Source organism: Leptonychotes weddellii, chromosome 16 (genome assembly GCF_054177405.1).
Source record: "Leptonychotes weddellii isolate Sample4059 chromosome 16, ASM5417740v2, whole genome shotgun sequence".
NCBI lineage: Eukaryota > Metazoa > Chordata > Mammalia > Carnivora > Phocidae > Leptonychotes > Leptonychotes weddellii.
The window spans coordinates 40,313,665-40,338,356 of NC_138384.1; the positions used below are offsets into that span (position 1 = coordinate 40,313,665).

At 46.2% G+C, this 24,692-nt stretch overlaps 1 long non-coding RNA gene across 1 annotated transcript; it reads right to left on the reverse strand.

Annotated features, from left to right (window-relative positions):
- LOC145717582 (uncharacterized) lies at positions 1 to 14,072 on the reverse strand. The gene is made up of 3 exons (XR_014140910.1): positions 13,606 to 14,072; positions 3,935 to 4,141; positions 1 to 491 (listed from the first exon to the last, which is right to left on the reverse strand). It is a non-coding gene; the product is annotated as an uncharacterized LOC145717582 (long non-coding RNA).
- Between the last annotated feature and the right edge of the window lie 10,620 nt (positions 14,073 to 24,692).

Genomic DNA, 24,692 nt, shown 5'->3' on the forward strand with positions numbered 1-24,692 from the left:
GAGCAGAGGGAGAAGCAGACTCCCCGCTGAGCAGGGAGCCCGACGCGGGGCCCGATCCCAGGACCCTGGGATCATGACCCGAGCTGAAGGCAGATGCTTAACCGACTGAGCCACCCAGGCGCCCCATGGTATTTGTCTTTTTGTGATTGGCCTATTCACTTAGCGTAATGTCCTCAAAGTTCATCCATGTTGTAGCCTGTGTCAGAATTCCCTTCCTTTTTGAGGCTGAATAATATTCCATTTTGTTTATTCATTCATCTGCTGACGGACATGGATGGCTTCCACATTACAGCTATTGTGACTACAGGTGTTTTTGTTGGTGTAATACCTTTATTTGGTTTTATTTAAATCTCTGGAATCTTTTGCATCTTGAAATTGTGGTTGATGACTCGATGACTCATTTCATGGTGACTACGTGCCTCAGTCGGTGGAGTGTGTGACTTTTGATCTCAGGGTTGTGAGTTCAAGCTCCGAGTTGGGTGTAGAGATAACTTAAAAAAAAAAAATCTTAAAAAAAAATTCTCTGCCAAGAGAATTTCAGGCAGTATTAAAAATTCTAACCAGATTGGTCTGTGTCTGCAGTCAGGGCACCCACTGTTTCTCACCGGGGGCAGCATTAAAAATTCTAACCGGGCATGGGGCACCTGGGTGGCTCAGTCGGTTAAGCATTTGCCTTTGGCTCAGGTCATGATCCTGGGATCGAGCCCCACCTTGGGCTCCCTGCCAGAAGAAGAGTCTGCTTCTTCCTCTCCCTCTGCCTCTCCCCTCTCCCGCGCTCTCTCAAATACATAAATGAAATCTTTTTTTTTTTTAAAGATTTTATTTATTTATTTGAGAGAGAGAGAATGAGAGACAGAGAGCATGAGAGGGAGGAGGGTCAGAGGGAGAAGCAGACTCCCTGCCGAGCAGGGAGCCTGATGCGGGACTCGATCCAGGGACTCCAGGATCATGACCTCAGCCGAAGGCAGTCGCTTAACCAACTGAGCCACCCAGGCGCCCCGTACATAAATGAAATCTTAAGAAAAAAAAAAAAAATTAAAAAAATTCTAACCAGGCAGAGGTATACTCATTTAGAAAGCATTTTGTTTCTGTTTCCTGATCTGAGGGCTGTCTATATGTGTGTATTTACTCGTAAATATTCATCAGGCCGTACAGCTTTAGGTACTTTCTGTAAAAGGTTTAGTAAAAACAGTAACAATAAAAAGAGATGGGAGTCCACGGAAAGGAACAAAAAATACGTCCAAAAAGCTCTCCCCAGAGTTCTCAAACAAAATATGGCACTATTCAAAATAAAGGCACCCCTGGAAACGAGTGAGCTAGCTTATCTCTCTCCTCAGCAGTTCCTCAAATTGTGTAGGGCCAGAGACCTTTTTATAGTGACTGGAAAATTTTGCCCCAAAATATCTCCATGACTCAGTGATGATACCATTGACACGGTGTGTTTGCTGGAATACACTCACAATAACCATTATTTTATGATAATTTTTTTTTCTGGCTCTGGGAATTGCCGGGGCAGAGGTCAGCCATACTCAGGGGCTCTCCAGTCTTCGTGTCAGACAGTGGTGGGGCGGGGTCATCTGAAGGCCTATTGGGTCCCGCCCCCCAGTGCCTGGGTCAGGGAGACTCAGCTGGGGGGCTGCACAGCTGAGGATCCCTCCGCAGGCTTTTCTCCCTCTCCAGCTACAGCCCACTTCTGACACAGACCAAATAGTAGAATGTCATCTTCAAGGTTCCTGATTCATTAAATGGTCTTCATTTTATATGGTGTTTCGACTTTATTGATTTTATGACTTAATTTGTATGGGTTTTCATCTTTATTAATTTTAGCAGTTTTTAGTTGATTTAAAAAATGATTTTATTGATTTTATCAGCTAAGAGTCTACTAGACTAACTTACAGGTCACTCTTACATATTTATCAGCATATGTTTTTACTTGCTGTGATATTGATACCTTTTTGCCCTTGAGATGTCATTTCACGAACTTGTTTTAAGAACATGGAAGACTGAACAAACTATTACTATGAGGTGTGATACTTCAGGATCAGGCTAAAAAATATGTGGGTATTGTCACTGTCTCTCCTTAGGAGTTAGTGTTTATTCCCTGTATAATTAACTTTCCTGTATGCTTGAAAATTTCCATTTTACCGTCACGGGGAGAGAAAAGACCCAACTGTGGAAGATTCAGTATCTGTAAAGCCTATTAGGACCCATCTGTGGAGGGCAAGGAGCCTCTGAGGGTTTTCAGGACCTGGGGCTTCTGCCCCCAGCAGGACAAGTGGTGATCAGGAGCTCCCATGGGGGCAAATGATCTGGGTTCAAATCCCGATTCTGCCTCTTCCTCGGCATCTTGTAGGTAGGCTGCTGACCTCTGAGCCTCAGTTTTCTTGCCTGTAATATGGGGATAACTACTGCTTCTACTTCAAATAGGGTTGCTGTGATATCCCTAAGTCATGCTCAGGACTCAAGGAATAAGACCCAATGATAACGAAGCAACCAATAAGTTTTCATTCTAAAGATGAGGATTTGATAATACGAAAGCATTAGAACCTAAGGTGAGATGCCTCCGCGGATTCACTTTGGGGAGAGAGGGAATGAGAGAAGGGAGTGGGCGCCTGTGATGGTCACTGCCCCCTCTAAACTCTGCCAACTCCCCAGAGCACCCACGTTGAACGTGAACTCCTCAGAGAGAGTAAGGGAGCAAGCCACAGAGCCAATGCCAACAATACTACTTCTGGTAAATACCTCACGGAGAGATACACACCACAGTGTAAGCTGGGCTATTGCGGAGGGGGATTCGGGGTGCATCTGCGCTGTGTTCGTGCACACGTGTGCATTTTTCTATTTATATTTGTACACAAGCCCTACGTTTCCCAGAATGGGTCCCTTTAAAAAAGAACCCTTATTGATGTATAATTTACATCCAATACAATGCACACGTTTCAAGGGTACAGTTTGAGTTATAACTGTATACCACCGTGTAACTGTCATGGCAACCCGGATATGGAACATTTCCGTCACTCCAAAAAGTTTACCCCTTCCCTGTCCCTCCTACCCCACCGATTTCCACCCCAGGGCCACCGCTAATCTGCTTTCTATCACTGTAATAACTCTTTTCTAGAAAAATTGGAATCTGGAATAAATGGAATCATATAATGTGCCAGTTAGCAATTGACTGCCTTACGGCTCCAAGGTGCCAAGTTTGGCCATTTAAATCTTTTTCCTGTGCCGGCTGACATTTTGAGTTTCTCCAGCAGAGGGAGCCAGAGGAACATTACAGGAAGAAGCACCACCCCCCCCAACCTTTTTTTTTTTTTTTTTTTTTTTTGGTCAGCTTCCAGACTTGGTTCCCCCAGGCCCCGCTCCTGCAGTGTGCAAGCCTCTCCAGCGCCCGGCAGTCGGCAACACCCCGCGGCCGGCACCTTGCTCTGGCACCCACCTCAGGCAGTTTCCTAGTGCCTGGAGTAAGACCCTTCCTTGTGAACTGCCTTCCCCAGCCTCCCAGAGGATGGACTTCTGGCAAGTTCCAGAAGGTGAATTTCCATCAAGTTCAAGGTGCAGCATCACAGGGACTCCTTTGCCCTTTGTGAGCCTCCTCCAAGAGTGCTCAAATGACATCTGGGTCTGGGACTGTCATCTTTCTCAAGCTCTCAATCTTGGATTGTAGAGGCAGTGGCCACTCCTTATGTCTCCTATTTCTGTATTCTTTAGCATTCTCTTTATTTCTTAGCAGCTATTTCCCTGCTATAATTAATAATTCTGTAGAGTAAACATTCTCCCTCCAAATGAGTGTGGTTTCAGTCTCCTGATTGTGGACTCTGATACATATAGTGCAGGCTCCTTGTGTCTCTTTCCTTCAGGGTAACATCTGCATGATCCACCCACGTTGTTGCACTATCCATTGAACAGGTAAACCACAAGCTGTTTATCCACTCACCATGATGGACACTGGGGTGTTTCCCTCTTGGGGGCTACTATGAATAAAGCTGTTGGGGCGCTTGGGTGGCTCAGTCAGTTAAGCGTCTGCCTTTGGCTCAGGTCATGATCCCAGGGTCCTGGGATCGAGCCCCACGTTGGGCTCTCTGCTCAGCAGGGAGCCTGCTTCTCCCTTTCCCTCTGCCGCTCCCCCTGCTGTGCTTTCTCTCTGTCAAATAAATAAAATATATATAAAAAAAAAAGCTGCAATGAACATTCATGTACAAGTGTTTGTGTGGACATACATTTTCATTTTTTGTAACTACCTAGGCGTGAAATTCTTGGACCATATATTAAGTGTATATTTCACTTTACAAGAAAACACGCAATAATTTTTTTCAGCACAGTTGTGCCATTTGTATTCCCATCAACAACGGAGGAGACGTTGCTAGCACCTGCTATTGTCAACTGTCTTTTTAATTTTTGACAGAATGGCTTGTTTATCATGCCTTTGGGAGAGTTCCCTCTACCTGACATTTTCCCTTATTAATTTTAAGCCTTTGCTCTTGAACCGCGGCGCTGCTGTGGTTTCTGACCTGCAACATATAGGTTACATAAGAACCAGCAGTAAGACAAGATCAAAATTCTTTGCTCTTTAGAATTGTTTGCATGTTCAAAGATTTGAGTGTGGCTTCCCCTTCAAGAAGGCAGACCGAGCTATTGATAACCAGGGCCTATACTAGCTTTTATTAGTCTTGGGTAGATTTTTTAAAAATCAGAGAGAGAGAGAGAGAGAGAGAGAGGGCATGCAAGCGTGAGCAGGGGGAGGGGCACTCGGAGAGGGAGAAGCAGACTCCTTGCTGGGTGTGGACATAGGGCTCGATCTCACGACCCTGAGATCACGACCTGAGCCAAAACCAAGAGTCGGGCGCTCAACCAACTGAGCCACCCGGGCGTCCCAGTCTTGGGTAGGTTTTTTAAAAAGGCATCCCTTCTGGTGAATGCAGCCCTGGGGTAGCATAGCCTGGCAATCAGAACAAGGGCTGGATTTGAGCCTCCACTCACACTGCTGCCTCTGGCTGGCCTCATAATAACAGTCATATGTGCCTGGTCCTGTGCTAGAGGCTCGGTAAATAGTATCCCGGGAATACCAAGGTCAAATGCCAATGACAGATGGGCAATATCCTAAATGAGACCGCTGGGTGGAAGAAAACAGGGAGCAGAGAAGGCCAGCAAACCAGAGGGTGTCGCTAGCCTGAAGACTGTGCGGATACTCGCTCTGGCGAATTTCCCGCTAAGTAGGTAGATGGGCCCACTTTAGCCCCATCTTCAGGTTTTTCAAAAGAAACTGGAAATCCCAGCTTTTATGAGAAATCACCCAATTTTTCAATGTTAGCAATGCATAAAAGAAGAAAAGTGAAAACACATTATGGCCCAGATAAGACAGATCTGCAGACCCAGGAACTGAATGCGCATGGCCATTTTGTGACTTCTATCCTAGCCCAGCTGATCTTCACACCATGAGGAAACCGAGGCCCAGGGAGGCAAAATGACTCACATAAGGCCACACGGCAGTCAGAAGTGGAGTGGGAATTGGACTCTGGGCAGTCTGATCTCCCTCTCAAAGGGTATCCTCTCTAGGGATAGCAAAGGCACGAAAAAGCAAAGTGAATGGAAGGGAGCCTATCAACAAAAAAGAAATCTCACTAGATTTCAGAAAGACAGAAAGCAGACAGAAGTGTCAGGGCTAGGACTGAACTCAAACTGGGGACAAGGGAGTCTCAAGGACCTCCAGAGGCTTTGGACCCACAGTCAGGGGTCCAAAGGGGGGGGGGCAGGCTGGAGTAGGCATGCAGGCCAGGAGTGAGAGGGCAGAGTGAGGACAGAGGTTAGTCCATCTTTGAAAAAAACTGTGCCCAGGGGCTCCCTGCTCCCTCTCCTCCCACCTTCATGTTTTGCCACACAGATCTCAGGCTGCCCAACATTCACACACAAGAAAAACAAAACCATACAGGATGATTATTCTCTAAAGGAACTGGATGAAGCCTCTGGGACGTGCCCAGGCTGCTGGTGTCCCTGAGTGTAGCCCTTCCCATCCTGGCATCTGGGAGTGAGCTCCCAGCAAAGACTGGCTTCTTCCATACTAACGCTAATAAGTGTTGTCTCAAAACACAGAGTTCTCAGTCATCCCTTCAACTGGACAAAGAAGCCAATAGGAAAGCAGGACTATATTTATAACAGCCCTAAATTTCATATCACTTACTTTAAAAAAAAATTATTTTCTTAAGTAGTCTCTATATCCAATGTGGAGCTCAAATTCATGACCCCAAGATCAAGAGTCATGTGCTTTACCACCTGAGCCAGGCAGGTGCCCCGTCATACTAGTGACTTTGAAAAAGTCACCCAGCCCCTTGTTTGTCTGAAAATGTGATTGGACAAGCAAGGATCACCAGATGCTTGAAGAAAACTAGCAGCCTGAAAGAGAAGTATTAAGGTAAACAGGCAGAACTATAGTGAACTCACCCCAGAGGAAACAGCAATTTGGAGGGCCAAAGGAACACATAAGGCTGGCTTTAGGCTTCATAGGGATGTGACCTGCACAGAGACACATGGCCCTGCACTGCAGGGACTCCATGCTTGTTGTAATGCTCTGCTGTGGCCAGTGAGATATTTTCAATCATTTTTAAACAAGGGGCCTGCATATGCATTTTGCATTGGGCCCTGCAAATTATGTAGCTGGCCCTGGGTATACTTAGATTAGAGAAGATATTCAAAACACCGTAAGAACAGGATATTATGAAAAGAAGAATATCTTCTAGAAGAAAAAAATTCCCAAAAATAGATTGGATGAGTTAGAAACAGGAATGTACTTTTCTCAAAAGGGAAAAATTAAAGGGGCACCTGGCTGGCTCAGTCAGTAGAGCATGTGACTCTTGATCTCAGGGTTGTAAGTTTGAGCCCCATGTTGGGTATAGAGATTACTTAAAAAAAAAAAAAAATCTTAAAAAAAAGGGAAAAATTAAAGCTATGACAAACTGCAGGAAAAACAAAAAACTGCTTAAGAAAGTCATGATCCAAATATGATATACACTAACTCTATCCATGCTATGTCCGTTTGACAAAGTGCAAGAGAAAAGAGTCCATCTGACCTGGAGACTAGAGGCATTCTCCTTAGATAGACCTGTTTACTGGTTTTCAGAAGAAAAAGATTATATCTATCTATATATACCTGACATATAACATTGAGTAAATTTAAGGTGCATGTGTTGATTTGACACATTTATATATTGCAGTGTGATTACCACTTTAGCATTAGCTAACACCTCTAATCATGTCACTTAATTATCATTTCTTTTCTGTGGTGAGAACATTTAAGATCTGGTCTCTTAGCATAAAGATTGTCTTTTCAACATATGATGATGGGAAATCTGCATGCAAAAAAGATGAATTTAGGCCTTTACCTCATACCATATACAAATATCAACTCAAAATAAGCCATACACCTGAATGTAAGAGTTAAAAATCATAAAATTTTTAGAAGAGGATAGGAGAAAAATCTCATGATCTTGGGTTAAGCCAAGACCTCTTAGCTATAACTCCAAAAGTGTGATCCATATAAGGAAAAAACTGATTAATAAAACATCAAAATTGAAAACTTTTGCACTTCAAAAGACACCACTGAGGAAATGAAAAGAGAAGCTATAGATTGGCAGAATATACCTCCCAATCATATATCTGATAAAAGACTCATACCCAGAATATATAAAGAACACTTAAAATTCAACAGTAAGACAAACAAACCAATTTAAAAATAGAAAAAAAAAAATTCGAAAAGACATTTTTGCCAAAGAAGATACACATATGACTAACGGGCGCACGAAAAGATGCTCAACATCATTATTATCAAGGAAATGAAAATTAAAATCACAATGAGACACCGTCTCATGCCCACCAGAATGGCTATTGTTCAAAAGATGGGCGAGTACCTGGAGAAACTGGAACGGCCACATGTTGCTGGTGGGAATATATAATGGTACAGCCACTTTGGAAAACAGTTGGTTAGTTTCTTTAAAAGGTGAACATTAAAAAAAAAAAGTTAAACATAAGCTTTCCATGAAACCCAGCAATTTTTACCACTAGACTGTCTACCCAGGAGAAATAAAAATACATTCATAGCAGCATTATCTATTGGAAACAATCCAAATGTCCATCAACTGGTGAATGGATAAACAAAATGTGGTCTATCCATACAATGGAACACTGTTCAGCAATAAGACGAATGGAGTCCTGGTACATACTACATGATGAATGAACCCCCAAGTAGCACACTAAGTGAAAGAAGCCAATACATATTGTATGATGTATTTATATGAAATGTCCAAAAATGACAATGTCTAAAGTTACAGAAAGATTAGTAGTTGCCTGGGGCTGGGCTTGGGAACAGGGAAGTGACCACAAATAGGCACAGGGGATATTTTGGAGGTGACAGAAATGCTCTAAAACTAGTGATGTCTGCACAGCCCTGTAAATTCACTAAAAATCACTGAATTGTACACTTTAAAAGGGCTGACTTTTATGGTATGTAAATTACGTCTCACTAAAGCTGTCACAAAAAACCCTGGAAACTCGACAGTGAAAGCCTGGAAGACTTAAATATGGTAACAGAACAGACTGTAGACGTTATCAACCTTGACACTGTGAAAATAAATGTACAAGTAACAAAAGATGGGAAATGAAGGTGGGGGGAGGGGGAGACCGAGATGCTTGGCTCCGGATCCCTCTCTCTATTTCTCTGTCATTTCATTATTACCCCCTCCATGACCCAAGTGCCCTCTAGGTCATGGCGTGGGTGAAGTGGGAGGTAAAGTTCCTTTGGCTTTTTTGGTATATTTTAACTTAAATGCAAGGAAAGAATATGCTTTCTTTTCAACCAACCAACCAACCAATCAGTGCAAACTGTCACCATAATTTACTTAAAATGCTATCAGCGAGAACTCACCCGCAGTCTTGATGGGGGTATAAATTGGTCTAGCCACTGTGGAAACAAGATGGGCATTTTTTTTTTTTTAAGATTTTATTTATTTATTTGAGAGACAGAGAGCATGAGAGGGAGGAGGGTCAGAGGGAGAAGCAGACTCCCTGCCGAGCAGGGAGCCTGATGCGGGACTCGATCCTGGGACTCCAGGATCATGACCTGAGCCGAAGGCAGTCGCTTAACCAACTGAGCCACCCAGGCACCCCAAGATGGGCATTTTTTTACCGAAGTTGAAAATGTGCCTGTCCCGTGACCCAGCAATTTGACCCCAGCTCCAGTACACATGTACTAGAATATTCATGACACGACTGTTTCTAATAGCTCCCGTCTGGAAATGACCCAGATGCCCATCCACTGTAGGATGTATAAGTAAATTAAGGGAGTCACAGAAGGGTATGCTAAGTAGCAATAAACAGGAGTTAACGTCAAGCACCCACAACGACATGGATGAACCTCCAAAGCTTCATTTGGGGTGAAAGACGCTGAACACAAGGCACCTACGGTGTTAGTCCTAGGACAACCAGACAGCCTGAGTTGCCTGGGGCAGTCCCAGGGTAATTAGGGTAATTAGCGGCCCCTATTGCTTCCAAAATTTCCTGGCTTGGATGGTAAATTATCTACTCAACACCAATGGCACTACTCTTAGAAAGTTCACAAACAGGCTAAACGAATCAAATATTGTTTATAGGTGTACACATAGGTACTAAAACCATAGAAAGAAGAGCAAAATAGGAAAATGAGTATCATAAAAGTCAGGGTGGTTGTTCCCCACCGAGGGAGGGAGAGGGCTATTAACCAGATGCGCCCAGGGAAGCTTTTGGGGCTGACAACGTCCTTGCAGTTGACCTGGGCCCTGGTTACATATTTCACAATTCTTTGTTAAACCCTACATCTGTTTTATATACTTTCCTGTCTGGACGGATGTTCTATTTCGTAATCTAAAAAATACTAATGCTATCGATAAACACCACTGATGTTATTGAACCCAAGAAAGAAACAGTCTCATTGCATCTTAGCACAAATTACAGTTCACATTTGCCGAGGGCTTTCTTTGTGCAAGGCACTCTGGAAAATTCTTTCTGTGCATCATCTCATTCCCAGGAGGCAGCAGTGATATTTCTGGGCAAGAAGGCATCACAGGAAGAGCAAGGGACATTGCTTTTGGGAATTGCTGGTGACAGGCCATGGGGGGCGCCCTGGGGAGAGGTGAGCGTTGCAGGTTCTCTATGGTCAGTCAGCCCTGGCTCAGCCCCACCCCAAACTCTTGTTCATGACCTTGGGGAAATGGCCTTCCCTCTCTGAGTGGAATTTCCTCTCCCTAAAATGAGAAACGTACAGGTACCCAACCCCTCTCTCCAGTCCCTAAATCCAAAAGCTCTGAAATCCGAATCTTTCCCAGACCCATTTGGTGGCAGAACTGGGTCAAACTGAGGTGAGATTTGATTATCCCACTGATTACGAACATGCATTTCACTGAAGAAAATACCAGAGTCTTTGATTACACGGCGCTCCCCAGCCCCACCAGGGGTCTTCTGTAACGTTCAGAATGGGTTCCCCATGACTTGCCTCACATTCAGAAAGTCTAACATCCGGACCCCAGAGTTTTAGATAAGACAATGCAGACTTCTAATAATTCCCACCTTTTTGTGGTTACGGGAAAATTAAGCGCGATCAAGGCCTGGCCCCGGACGTCATTAGTTACTACGTTTGCAGATCATGTCCAGCTGTGGGATTGGAGCCCGCACCTCACCTCCCTATCAGAATCATGCCGTCATTGAAACCCAACTACAGGGGGCGCCTGGGTGGCTCAGTCGTTAAGCGTCTGCCTTCGGCTCGGGTCATGATCCCAGTGTCCCGGAATCGAGTCCCACATCGGGCTCCTTGCTCGGCAGGAAGCCTGCTTCTCCCTCTCCCACTCCCCCTGCTTGTGTTCCTGCTCTCGCTATCTCTCTCTGTCAAATAAATAAATAAAAATCTTAAAAAAAAAAAAAAAAAAAGAAACCCAACTACAGGAATGGGGGCACAGGGGACCGGGGCCTAGGAAGTCAGGACCAAACACAGCAGGGCAAAAAATGAGCAACGTCAAGATCAGAGCCATTGGGTCAATTTTATAAAGGAAAAAGAAATGCCAGTTCAAAATCTATCTCAGGGCGCCTGGGTGGCTCAGTTAGTAGAGCGCTGACTCTTGATCTCAGGGTTTGTGAGCTCAAGTCCCGTGCTGGGCGTGGAGCCTACATTAAAAAAAAAAAAATCTATCTCGAAGAGAAAAAGAGTAGAAGGAAGGGCGCAACTGTGGTTATGATGTTAGCTAATAGCACACTATGGTAATTGAGAAAAATCCTTCACAAACTAACAGCTGGGGTTTAACTGCCCATAATTGGTCTACACATGAATCGAAGGCTTTGCAAAATCTCACGGAAGTATCACAGACAGCTCCGTGAGGGAGGTACCATTTTTCAGCTGGGGAAACTGAGGCTTGGAGAAGTGGAGCCATGGACCCAAGGTCACCTGACACCCAAGCGGCAGAGCTGGGATGTGAACCTGGGTGCGGAGGACTCCAGAGTTCCTCCCGCTGTGCGGACATCCTGATCTCCTTCTTAGTTCCTACCTTGTCTTACTTTATTTTCCCCAAATTTTACCATAGAAGTTTCATCACATGGAAAAGTTGAAAGAATGGTAAAATGAACATCTCTATATGTTCCACGTTTTGCCATATTTGCTTTCTGTCCTTTGATGAACTCTTTTTTTTTTAAAGATTTTATTTATTTATTTATTTGAGAGAGAGAGAGAGAGAAACAGCATGAGAGGGGAGAGGGTCAGAGGGAAAAGCAGACTCCCCGCTGAGCAGGGAGCCCGATGCGGGACTCGATCCCGGGACTCCAGGATCATGACCTGAGCCGAAGGCAGTCGCTTAACCAACTGAGCCACCCAGGCGCCCCCTTTGATGAACTCTTAAATACTTCAACGGGCATCTTCTAAGAAAGAATAAGGGGTGATGAACACTGGGTGTTATATGCAACTGGTGAATCACTAAATTCTACCCAGTAGAAACCAGTAGTACACCATACGTTAACTCAATTGAATTTAAATAAAAAATTAAGAAAAGAAGGAATAAGGGGCACTATAGGTCTACATTACCACTGAACACCATTACTTAAGAGAAATTCATCTTGCTATCTAATATTCGGTCCGCGAACAATTTCCCCCATTGTCTCAAAAAGGTCTTTTGTAGCAGTTTCTGACAAAATTGGGGACTCACATCCTGCTAGGGGTGGTCACGGCCCCCTAATCCCTTTTAGTTTAAAACACTAACTGTCCCGTCCATTTTCTTAGAGAGACAGTGCCTCTATAATAGGGAAAAAAAGGTATATTCATGTCTATTTGATTTGTGAACCACATATATGACTTGATTGGATGAAAAAATTAGTATTTAAATAAATATAAAAACTTTATTTAAAAAATATTATTAAAGCAGATTCCTCAGCCAAGCCTCACAAAATGGGGAGTCAATAGATCCTATAAATATTTAATGGACAAGGAACACGTTTAAAAGGGTGGTTTTTTGTTGTTGTTGTTTTGTTTTTTGATGTTACAAAAGCAGCCAATAGAGAAACAAAAAGGAATGTGTGATTATCCAGGGAGGAGGGAAACTTGGACACTAGTAAAGCTGTCTCTATCTATTTTTAGTAAGGGATTACTGGACATTGTCTAAAAGTTGACAAAATAAGAAATCATCCCAGAATTTGCTTTAAAGATCTGGAAGTGACTACCAGAAAAATAAAAAGGAGCAAAGGTTTAAAACGACGCACCACAGATCACAAGTTACTTTTGCCATTTCTGAAAAGTCATTTAATTACATAAAATTTTAACTGACTGTGGGGCCGGGGGCTGCTTTTTCAAGGGCTGTGCTTGATGCAAAGCTTTGTCTGCCTTATTAGTCTTTTGTTCTTGTGTCATACCGGGGCACTTAAAAAATTATTTATTGTAAAAGTAGGTTCCTAATACCGCAGTCTTTCCAAGTTGTTAGTTACCAGAAGCTATCTAAAGTTAAAGGATCCAGATTGAAAGAACAAGATACGGGGCATTACAAGATTATTACTCAACACTTGCAAAAGTTAACTTAGAAGAACAAAATTTAAATTGGGAAGAGCGGCCGCAGCTAAAAACAAACTTGCTAAATCAAGAACCGGTGTTCGGAGACTTCTGATTCACCGATTTTGCGAAGGGGCCGCCAGCCAGAAGAGACAGAAACCAGAACTGGTAAAAAGTGGTCTGGCCTTTCGGGCGCTGCTGTGTACACGTGTTGATCGGGTACATTGTGGGGGGGGGGGGCGGGAATTTATCCCAGGGTGGCCTCCGCCGAGGAGCAACGGGGTGGAAGGCGTAGGCGTCAGAGGACCCGTTTTAAAAGCAAAGCCCTTTCGGTACCACCTGGGGCTTTTCAAACGTTTGCGTGGCTCTGGATTTAAAGGGGCGCAGTGGGAGGGCGCAGCCTAGGACCCCGGCAGGGCCCAGGGAGCGGGGCTGGGGCACAGGACTCCCGGGGATCCGCCCCTCCCGGCAGGGTCTAGGGCGGAAGTCCTTCCCCGGGCTCCCCGGCTGGGAGTGGGGACGGGACACGGGTCCCGACCTGCGTCTCTACCTGTCCCGGCGCTCACCTGGCGGCCCGCTCGGAGGCGGCGGCGGGCTAAGATCCCTTTACCCACCCAGCTCTGGGAGGCAGTCAGGGGGCTCCCTGGGATCGGCCCGACCCAGGCAGCCCCGGGACCGGCGGTCTGGGCAGTCGGTCCTCTGCGGGGGTGGGGGCCGGCGGCTGGGAGATCTGCGGGCGGGCGGCTGCGGCGGGCGGGCGGGAGCGAGGCAGGGGCGGAATCCGCGAGGCGGCGGGCGCCGGGGGAGGGCCCAGCTGCCGCGAGGCCGGCGGGGAGGAGACGCAGCCCCCGCGCTCCGGGATCCCGGGGCCCGCCCCTTGGAGGGCCTACACTTGGCCCACGTGGGTACCTGCTGCCGGAAGCCCTGCGATCTGCCACCCCGGTCCCGGTGCCCACCCCAGCCACCTCCGTCGGGCGAGGTCCACCTCCCCGAGAGCCTCCGCCGTGGGCCTGGTTCCCCCTGCCTCCTCCCCCCAAATCTTGTCTCCTTCTCATTCCGGCCTCCTGCCTGCAACCGCCTCCGCCATTCGCCATTCGAAAAGTCTCTCCCACCATCTGGCCAGTGCTGTAAATGGCTTAGCTGTGACTCCGACCCTGGGCCTGATTTGAAACACTGAATCAAGTGCCCATCCATAGGGATTCTCTCGCATTTGCACCGTGTCCCCAGCGTAGAGTCTCAGAAGCCTGGCTCTGTTCTTGAGTGGATCCTCTCTCCCACACACACTTCTCTGCGGCAGCGACAACCCGTGTGTCCCTGCTTTAGAAACCCACCCACTCCCCTAAACTGTAGACAAATGAATTAATCCGAGGTTCAGTACCAGTAAGGATGGGGCCCCGACCCATTTCTCTCATGACCTCTTGGGCCGCCCCAGTTCCTTCCGATTGCCCTGGATCGCCCAAGGGACCTCAAGAGCTTGACCTGGCGCATCCCAGACTTCTGAACGCCAGGCCTTGCTCGCACTGGTAAACCGTTGCCTGTCCCAGTTACCCCAGCGCTCTCTCCCAGCAGGCACTGTGCTAAATGCTTTCTATGCGTGACCCCAAGGACGCCTCTCACGAGAAACTGAGGCCCAGAGTTACGTGGTCTTTGCACGCATTGCAAGTCTCTTGTTTGGGGGTCACACGCCAGGCAAGGCTTGGAGCATGGGTTCCCCAGGTCCCCTCTGCTAGGAGCCTCAGCGAAGCCCCACAGCGCCATCGTGAGGAGGGCGCGAGGTCCTGCGCTTGCGGCGCCGAACAAATGTGACCTCTCATCGGTCCCAACCGCCTTAGGAGAAGCATTTTCTCCTGTGGGTTGTAAAATTATTGTATTATTGGTGGTATTTTTAGTACAGATCCACACAAAGTTCCTTATTTGAAAGGCTTAGGGCTATATGGCTTGGAGTTCGGATTTTTTTTTTTAATTTTACAAAGGTATAGAATGATTATACCATGTACAGCGTTCTGCAGTATCCCCATCAGGATCAGGATGGGACTCCACGATCATGTGCTATGCAGAGGAATACACACTTAGTGGAACAGAAGTTATAAATAACCTGATGTCAGTTTAGTCACGGTCTGATTGCTTGAAGAGTTTGGGGGCCTGATTTATGAAGCAGGTTTGTTTGTGCATAACGAATTGTAACGATGATTTTTAAAGATGATACCACTATTAAGCAACTCCTGTGGACCAGGTGCAGACTACATAGCTTATACAAGTTTAGAGGCACTAAACAATTTATTCTAACAAATAATACGGCTTATTACAGATAAATTAGAAAGACACAGAGGGTCCCCAGTAAAATAATTGGATCATCAAAGGATGCTAAAACCATTGGTAAAATGTTGGAGAACCGTCCAGAATTATTACCCAACAGATGACTTATTCATTATAAATGGGAAAAATGTATCTACCTAGTGAGGGCAGGTTTCTGGCAGACACCCTCTTTTTTTTTTTTCAAGATTTTATTTATTTATTTATTTGACAGAGAGAGAGAGAGAGCACAAGCAGGGGGAGCAGCAGAGGGAGAGGGAGAAGCAGGCTCCCCGCTGAGCAGAGAGCCGGATGTGGGGCTTGATTCCAGGACCCCGGGATCATGACCTGAGCCGAAGGCAGACGCTTAACCGACTGAGCCACCCAGGCGCCCCTGGCAGACACCCTCTTAACCAAATGATTAAACAGTATCGCCAACAGTGGGACAATATGACATCAAGTGTCTCTTGATGTGACACTATAGAAAATACACAAAATTACCCATGCAGAATTCTTGTGGAAAAAAAAATGTAACCCTACATTTAATAACCAGGATACAATCAGCCATTGAAGATGGGGGATATATACTAGGTAACTGGCCTGTACTTTTTAAAAAAGTCCACGTGAGGGGTGCCTGGGTGGCTCAGTCATTGAGCGTCTGCCTTCGGCTCAGGTCATGATCCCAGCGTCCTGGGATCGAGCCCCACATCGGGCTCCCTGCTCAATCGGGAAGCCTGCTTCTCCCTCTCCCACTCCCCCTGCTTGTGTTCCCTCTCTCGCTGTGTCTCTCTCTGTCAAATAAATAAATAAAATCTTTTAAAAATAAAAAAATTTTTAAAAAGTCCATGTGATTACGGTGTGCGTACCTCGACTGGGTCCTGTCTGGTGAACCTTGCTTGTTCCTTGCCAATCTCAGATGAGGGACAAGGCTAGTGTCTGTGGGCGATGGGGCTGTGCTTCCTGTTATAAATGCTGGACTGTTTCCCTCCAGGCCTCTGCCCTGAGCTGGAGCATGAATGGCAGCTTTGTGTCTGGGTGTGGGGCTTGCCTTCAGGCTGGCCTCACATTTGTGGGGGGGGAGGTGAGAGGCCAGGAGCCCTGCTGCAGGCTGACCCTTCCGTCCGGACTAGGACTGGCTTTTTTCAGAAGCCCACACCCATCCTAGTTAGCATCTCAGACTATTGGAGAGCTGGATCTATTTAGGGAACTGCCCTCTGGTTCTTATTTTCCTGCACATGAATGTTGGGTGGCCGGGGCCCTGGGGAAGGTGGGGGAGGACAGGGTCCAGAAAGCATGAACAGATTATCATCTGAGCCCACCTTGGCTATCTTTTCTCACTCTTGTCTATCTAGAACCCTGGTCGTACTGGGCTTCCTCTTCCCTGCAACGCTTTCCTGAATGCAGTGAATGACCTCCTCACTCTGGTTCATGTCCCCAAGCCTCTACCTGATCTGTCTACCAGAAATGTGTTAGACTCTCTGGTGTGTGGATGGTCCCTGCGGGAACTGATTAATGACACCCCCCCCTCCAAAGACATAGCCATGCCCTATCCCTTGAATGGCAAGAGGGATTTTGCATATGTGATTGAGTTAAGGATTTTGAGATGGGGAGATTATCCTGGATTATCTGGCTGGGAATAAAGCCCAGGAGTAAAAGTGGCCACTAGAAGCTCAGAAAAGCAAGCTCAGTGCCTCCAGAAAGAACCAGCCCTGACAACACCTTGACCTTAGCCCCGTGGCAGTGATTTTGGACTCTGACCTCCAGAACCGTACAAGAAGAAATTTTGTAATTTTATGCCCTTAAGGCTCTGGTAATTTGTTGCAACAGCAATGGGAAATGAATACAGCTTCCTTCCCAGCCCTTTGCTATTGTCAGTTGATTTCCCTTTGTATTCCCTCATTTTATACAAATGAGGGTGCCGAAGCATCTCCGGATGACACCTCTGATTCCTGAGTGACCTGAGGAAGTCCCTTAGTTGTCTCACTATGTTGTCAGTTCCCTTAGGGATGAGGATTGAAATGGACAAGGCAGACTGCCTCCAGGTTACGTCAGGCCTATAGGGAGGTTTTGTTTGGCTTCCAGTGTTTTGTTTTTTAAAGATTTTTATTATTTGAGAGAGAGAGAGAGAATGAGAACAAGAGCCGGGGTGGGGGAGGGACAGAGGGAGAGGGAGAAGCAGACTCCCCACTGAGCGATGTGGGGCTCAATCCCAGGACCCCGACATCATGACCTGAGCTGAAGGTAGATGCTTAACCGCCTGAGCCACCCAGGTGCCCCTAGTTTCCAGTGTTATAAAGCTTTCTCACTGTGTTCATTTTGATCAGGATCATATATTTGCCTTGTATAAAATTTGAGAAGTATGAAAGAGGTTTCCCAGTGCTAATCTCTCTTCTACCAGTGTCCTCAGCTGCCCCCAGTTTTTCCCTGGATTCTGACATGCTCTTGCAGAGCTTTTCTATACATATACGAGATAGTTCACATGTACACACTCTAAACAAACAATAACATACCATATACTCCCTGTTTGACACTCTGCATTTATCATTTAATATAGTTTCATGCTCTTTCCATATCACTACATAGAGACTCCCTTTTTGTTTAATAACAGCCACATAGATCTCTATTGTATGGATGTACCTGATATTTTTCTCTTGTCCCTTATTGGCGGAAATATAGGGTACTGGCTATCACAAACACTGCTGCCAAATACAAAGTGTGTCATCTAGTGTATTTGTTATTTAAAAAAAAATTCTTTTAAAGGAAAGAGGCCCTTTTAAAAATTAATTAATTTATTTTAAAGAGAAGGAGAGGGCGCCTGGGTGGCTCAGTCGTTAAGTGTCTGCCTTCGGCTCAGGGCATGATCTCAGGGTCCTGGGATCCAGCCCCGCATCGGGCTCCCTGCTCTGCGGGAAGCCTGCTTCTCCCTCTCCCACTCCCCCTGCTTGTGTTCCCTCTCTCGCTGTGTCTCTCTCTGTCGTAAATAAATAAATAAAATCTTTAAAAAAACATACAGAGAAGAAGAGAGAGAGAGCAAGCAGGGGAAGGGGCAGAGGGAGAGAATATCCAAGCAGACTCCCACTGAGTGGGGAGCCAGACGCAGGGCTCCATTTCACAACCCCTGAGATCAGGACCTGAGCCGAAACCGAGAGTTGGATGCTTAACTGACTGAGCTACCCAGGCGCCCCTAGTGTATTTATTACTGATATGTACTGTATCACATAGTGTACATTTCTAGAAATAGAACCGCCGGGTCAAGAGGTATGTGCATGGCTATAATTTTTAAAGGCACAATAACAGTGTTGTTGAGGTTGTGGAAAAACTGAAAGCCTCGGGCGCCTGGGTGGCTCAGTTGGTTAAGCGACTGCCTTCGGCTCAGGTCATGATCCTGGAGTCCCGGGATCAAGCCCGCATCGGGCTCCCTGCTCAGCAGGGAGTCTGCTTCTCCCTCTGACCCTCTTCCCTCTCGTGCTCTCTGTCTCTCATTCTCTCTCAAATAAATAAATAAAAATCTTAAAAAAAAAAAAAAGATACTAAAAAAACTGAAAGCCTCACACTCTAATGCTGATGGGAACATAAAATGGGGCAGCTGCTTTGGAAAACAGTCTGCTAGTTCCTCAAAAAGTTGAACGTTAGAATTACCACGTGACCCGCAATTCCACTCCGAGGTGTATACCGAAGAGAAATGAAAACACAAGTCTACACAAAAACACGCACACAAATGTTCATAACGAGATTATTCCTAATAGCCCAAGGATGGAAACGACCAAAATGTCCATAAACTAATGAATAAATGTAATACAATGGAATTATCAGAATGGCTTATTTGGCCATAAAAAGGAGGCAGTAGTGATCCATGCTACAACACAGATGAAACTTTTCTTTTTAAAAGATTTTATTTATTTATTTGAGAGAGAGGGAGAGAGCACAAGTAGGGGGAGTGGCAGAGGGAGAGGGAGAAGCAGGCTCCCTACTGAGCAGGGGGCCCGATGTGGGGCTCGATCCCAGGACTCTGGGATCCTGACCTGAGCCGAAGGCAGATGCTCAACCTACTGAGCCACTGAGGCGCCCCCGACATGGATTGACTTTGAAAGCATATGATAAGGTAAAGGAGCCAGACACAAAAGACCACATGTTGTACTGATTCTTTTTATATGGAATGACCAGAATAGGCAAATTCACAGAAACAGAAAGTAGATTAGTGGTTGCCAGGGGCTGTGGGGATTGCCGGGAATGAAGTGATGGAATGTTCCAGAATTAGTGATGATAACTACACAACATTGTCAGTATGCTAAAAACCACTGAGTCATACACTTTTAAACGATTAATATTTTTGTTGTGTGAATTCTATCTCAATAAAAGAAGTGATACTTAAAATAAGGTATGTGCATAAAATTTTGTTGACCCATTACTCACCAGTAATGCATGAGAGCTGCCATCTTGCCACGCTTCTAGATTCTCTACCATCCTTGTGTACAGACAGGAATACTGACTACTCTTTGTTCTTCGAAGAAAAAAAAATTTCAACAGTGCTTCCTCTCAACCCGATTTCCCTAACTGCTTAAACACCCCTGCCAAATGCAATCACCTTCAACTCTTCACCATTCGAATATCGGATGCCTGCGAATGATGTTGTAAAGAACCCAACAAGCAGACAAAGCCGTCGTGTGTGATCTTATAATGATTATAAAACTAATTACTCATGCTGACATGTCACAAAAGTGCTGACACCATGAATTTCAATTTGTTTATTATTGGATTCCAATTTGCATTCTTCTTTCCTGTGGGAGTTGGGTGGTACTCAGCCACCGAAAGAGTCAGGGTTACGGCCTTGGAGCTGCTGAGGTTCCGGGTGTAGGTGGAACATGTTTCAGGATGGCCAATGGCTCAGGGTCAGTGATGAGACCGGGGAGCGCCCACCCCAGCAGCCCTCCTCTGACTCGGTCGTTGCTCAGGGTCTAGCCACGGGTTTGGCTCTGAACAAACATATGGGTTTCGGTCGGGGCCCTGGGTCAGGCTTTCCCCTCAGAGTCTCATATGTCCTAAGCACCTTCTCCCATAGTGCAGGCTGGCGGGCCAGCTCTGTAGCTCTTTGTTCTGAGCACGACCTGTTTCTATCCAGTTAAACCCAAAGCCTTTCATCGGTGCAACTTAATAAAACCCCAACATTTTTATTATGGTAAAAAAATACATAACACAAGATTTGCCAATTTAGCCCTTTCTAAGTGCATGACACAGGGACATCAGCTGCATTCATAATGCTTGGCAACCATCACTATTCTCTGTTTCCCCAATTTTCCATCACTTCAAACCATAACTCTGCACCCATTAAGCAATAATTCCCCATTCCCTCCTCCCTACAGCCCCTGGCAAACTCTAAGCTACTTTTTGTGTCTGTGAATTCGTCTATTCTAGATATTTCATGTAACTGGAATCATATGATACTTGTTCTCTTGTGTCTGGCTTCTTTCACTTAGCATAACGTTTTCCAGGTTCATCCATGTGTTAGCGTGTATCAGTCGGTCCTCCATTCCTTCCTATGGATTAGTCATATTCCACAGGAATATGACTATTCCATTAGTCATATGTATCGGCCAGTCCTCCATTCCTTCCTATGGATTAGTCATATTCCATAGGAATATGACTAATTCCATTAGTCATATTCATTTTGTTAACCCATTCATCCGTTGATGGTGTCTGATTTCTGTCCACCTTTTGGCTACTAGGCATAAAGCTGCTATGGACATTCCCTTGCAAGTACCTGTTTCAGCCCTGTGTTCAGTTCTTCAGAGTAGACACCTAGAAGCAGATGGCTGGGTCATATGGTAACTCTATGTTTAACTTCTTGAGGACCAACCAAACTGTTTTCCACAGCGGCCGCACTATTTTACATCCTCACCAGCAACGTAAGAGGGCTCTGATTTCTCCACCTCCTCACCAATACTTGTTTCCCCTTTTTATTGTTATTATTATTATTTTTAAAAGATATTATTTGTTTATTTGAGAGAGAGCACAAGCAGGGGGAGTGGCAGAGGGAGAGGGAGAAGTAGGCTCCCCGCAGAGCAGGGAGCCCAACGTGGGGACTCGATCCCAGGACCCCGGGATCATGACCTGAGCTGAAGGCAGACACTTAACCGACTGAGCCACCCAAGCACCCCTATTATTATTATTTTTTTGAGAGAGAAGGAGAGAGCGTGCAAACATGAGTGGAGGGAGGGGCAGAAGGAGAGAGAAAATCTTAAGCAGGCTCCATGCCCAGTGCAGAGCCCAATGTGGAACATGATCTCATGACCCTGAGATCATGACCTGAGCCGAAATCAAGGGTGGGTGGCTCAACCAACTGAGCGACCCAGGCAGCCCTCCCTTTTTTATTATTATGATAGCCTGTTAGGTGTGAAGTGGTAAACAACCCCAGTTTACTTTCCCACCAATCATTATGATGTGAAATACCAATTGTCGAATCACTATGTTGTATGCCTGAAATGAATGTCACGTTGTGTGTCAAGTGAACTTCAATTAGAAACACTTTTTTAAATGAAATACCAAACGTAATTTATGCATAAATAAAGACCCAAAATATCAAGCCCCTATGAATTTGCAGATTCAGTGTGCTATCAAATGTTCTGAAATTGGGCCTGAGAAGTGTAAAATGAGAACTCATCATAGTCTTCCTTCGCCTTTCTCTTGTGATAAGAAGGCTGATCATCTTTTCTTGTATTTAAGAACGTCTAGCATTTCTTTTCCCGTGATTTGTCTGTGAGTTAACTTTTGCCCACTTTGCTGTGGTTACTGGTCATGTGCTATGTTTTAAAACTGATCTATTAGGGGGCGCCTGGGTGGCTCAGTTGGTTAAGTGGCTGACTCTTGGTTTCGGCTCAGGTCATGATCTCAGGGTCGTAGGATCGTCCTGAATTGGGCTCTGCGCTGGGCGTGAAGTCTGCTTGGGAATCTCTCTCTTTCTCTCTGTGCCCTCCCCCTGCACACCTCCCCCCTTGTGCTCTCTCTCTCTCTTAAAAAAAATGGTCTATTGGTTGCAAACACTGAAAAACCACAGGGGTGATGTCACCTAAAAGTCTGGTTTTCCAGCTTCTCTTGCCAGTGGAAAGGCCCAGCAGCCCTGGCCTGCGCTCTCAGATGGAGGGGAGGGGCCAAAGGAGGTACGCTCTATCTATCGGGTACATGGGCTCGCTGTCATGGTCCCCACCCCCAGCTGTGGTATGCCTGGGCCCATCACCTGTCACAATGCAGTCTTGGCCCTGTGGGCATTTGTGGTGGGAGCTCCTAGTGAGGGAGGAAAGATGTTGGGGTTCAGAGGCAACAGAAAGAACGAATTCTTGAGACATCTTCGGTGCAAAAAGGTTGTTTTATTAAAGCACGGGGACATGGGAGGCCTGGGTGGCTCAGTCGTTAAGCATCTGCCTTCGGCTCAGGTCATGATCCCAGGGTCCTGGGATCGAGTCCCACATTGGGCTCCCTGCTCAGTGGAAGCCTGCTTCTCCCTCTCCCTCTGCTGCTCCCCCTGCTTGTGCTCTCTCTCTCTCTGTGACAAATAAATCAATAAAAATCATTAAAAAATAAAATAAAAAAGAGAAAGCACGGGGACAGGGCCCGTGGGCAGAAAGAACTGCACTGGGGTCATGAGGAATGGCCCATTACATACTTCGAAGTTGGGAGGGGGTTAGGGAGAGTGTAAGCCTCCCAGGTATTTTGGAAACAAGGTTTCCAGGATCCTGAGGGGGCCAGCTATTGTTAGGAAAAGGTCATTTATTACTGTCTAATAAAACCTTAGTTATAAGACCCTTCAGATGTATATCGGTGGGTCATATACTTGCGGGATGACTGCCAACATGTATCTTGGGGGGTAGAGATAAAGGAAGTTTCCAAAGGAATTTTTATATGTTAAAGTAGATTTACAGGATCCTAGGGGTCAGGCTAAGATTGCCTTTTGCCCTTAGCAAAGTGTTAACATCGAGGCAGCTGAGTCCCTAGAGGAAGGTCCCTCTGCCTGTTTCAAGGACATGTCAGTGGGCTGTAGGGAGTAAGGAAATTGCATTTTTCTTTTGCCTTTGTTTCCCACATCACTGGGACAATCCTTTCAAAGCACTTAGGCCCCTGCCGGGCCCTACTGCCTTGAGAGCCCTCAGAAGAGGAAAGGAGTCTCAAGAACAGAGCTGGCTGGTCAGGTCTTAGTGATGGCAGTTAAGGGACCCATTAATAAATTAGAAACACAGGGCGCCTGGGTGGCTCAGTTGGTTAAGCGACTGCCTTCGGCTCAGGTCATGATCCTGGAGTCCCAGGATCGAGTCCCGCATCGGGCTCCCTGCTCGGCAGGGGGTCTGCTTCTCCCTCTGACCCTCCCCCCTCTCATGTGCTCTCTCTCTCTCATTCTCTCTCTCAAATAAATAAATAAAATCTTTAAAAAAAAAATAAATTAGAAACACATCTGCATGGGTGATGGTGGGCAGATTTGGAGGGCAGAGAGTTCAATGAAAACACACTTCAGATAGAGGAGAATCTTCTGAATGAAACAGGAAAGTGGCAGGTGTTGGGGTTCCAGACATGCTACTCCAAAATATGGCACCTTGGCAGATTGAATAGTTTAAGCTGGAGGATTTTGAGACGATGGCAGAGGTAGGAGGTTTACTCCGAGGTCCCTCTGGCTTCGCCCTTCTTCCCTGAAACAGGTTCCATAACCCCCATGTGACAGGTGCCCTCCCTGTCCCCAGAGGAAAGGGGTGCCCGAATCTCCGACACAGGAGACCAGAGTCAACAGGCCTTGTGAAGTCTCCCCCAGTTACTGCGGTTACCCTGGATTCCTTGACCTACCTTCTCCCTCCACACCCGCCCCCTCTTCATCAAATCCGGTGTAAAAATGCACCCGTCCCTTTCTTCGGGGCTTTATTTTCTAATGAAGGCGTGCTTGTCACATAAAACTTAACATGTGTGCTCTTGTGTTAATGTCTTTGTCAGTTTATTATTATTCTTTTCTAGGATTTTATTTTTTTATTTGAGAGAGAGTGTGCACGAGCTGGGTGGAGTCGGGAGCAGGGGGGAAGGGGGAGGAGCAGACTCCCCACTAAGCAGGAAGTCCAACGTGGGGCTCGATCCGGGACCTTGAGATCATGACCGGAGCTGAAGGCAGACGCTTAACGGGCTGAGCAACCCAGGCGCCCCTGGCTCTGAAATCTTAAGTGCCAGGTGCTGGGCTAAGAGCCCTAGGTATGTTGTCCCGTGTAAGGCTCCCAGCAACACTCAGGTTCTGGGAGGTTCCACTGCTATCCTGAAGGCACAGGCCAAGACTACTGCAGAAGGGGAGCGGCCAGGATCCGACTGGGGAGTCCGCAGCCGCTATCCTGGGCTGACC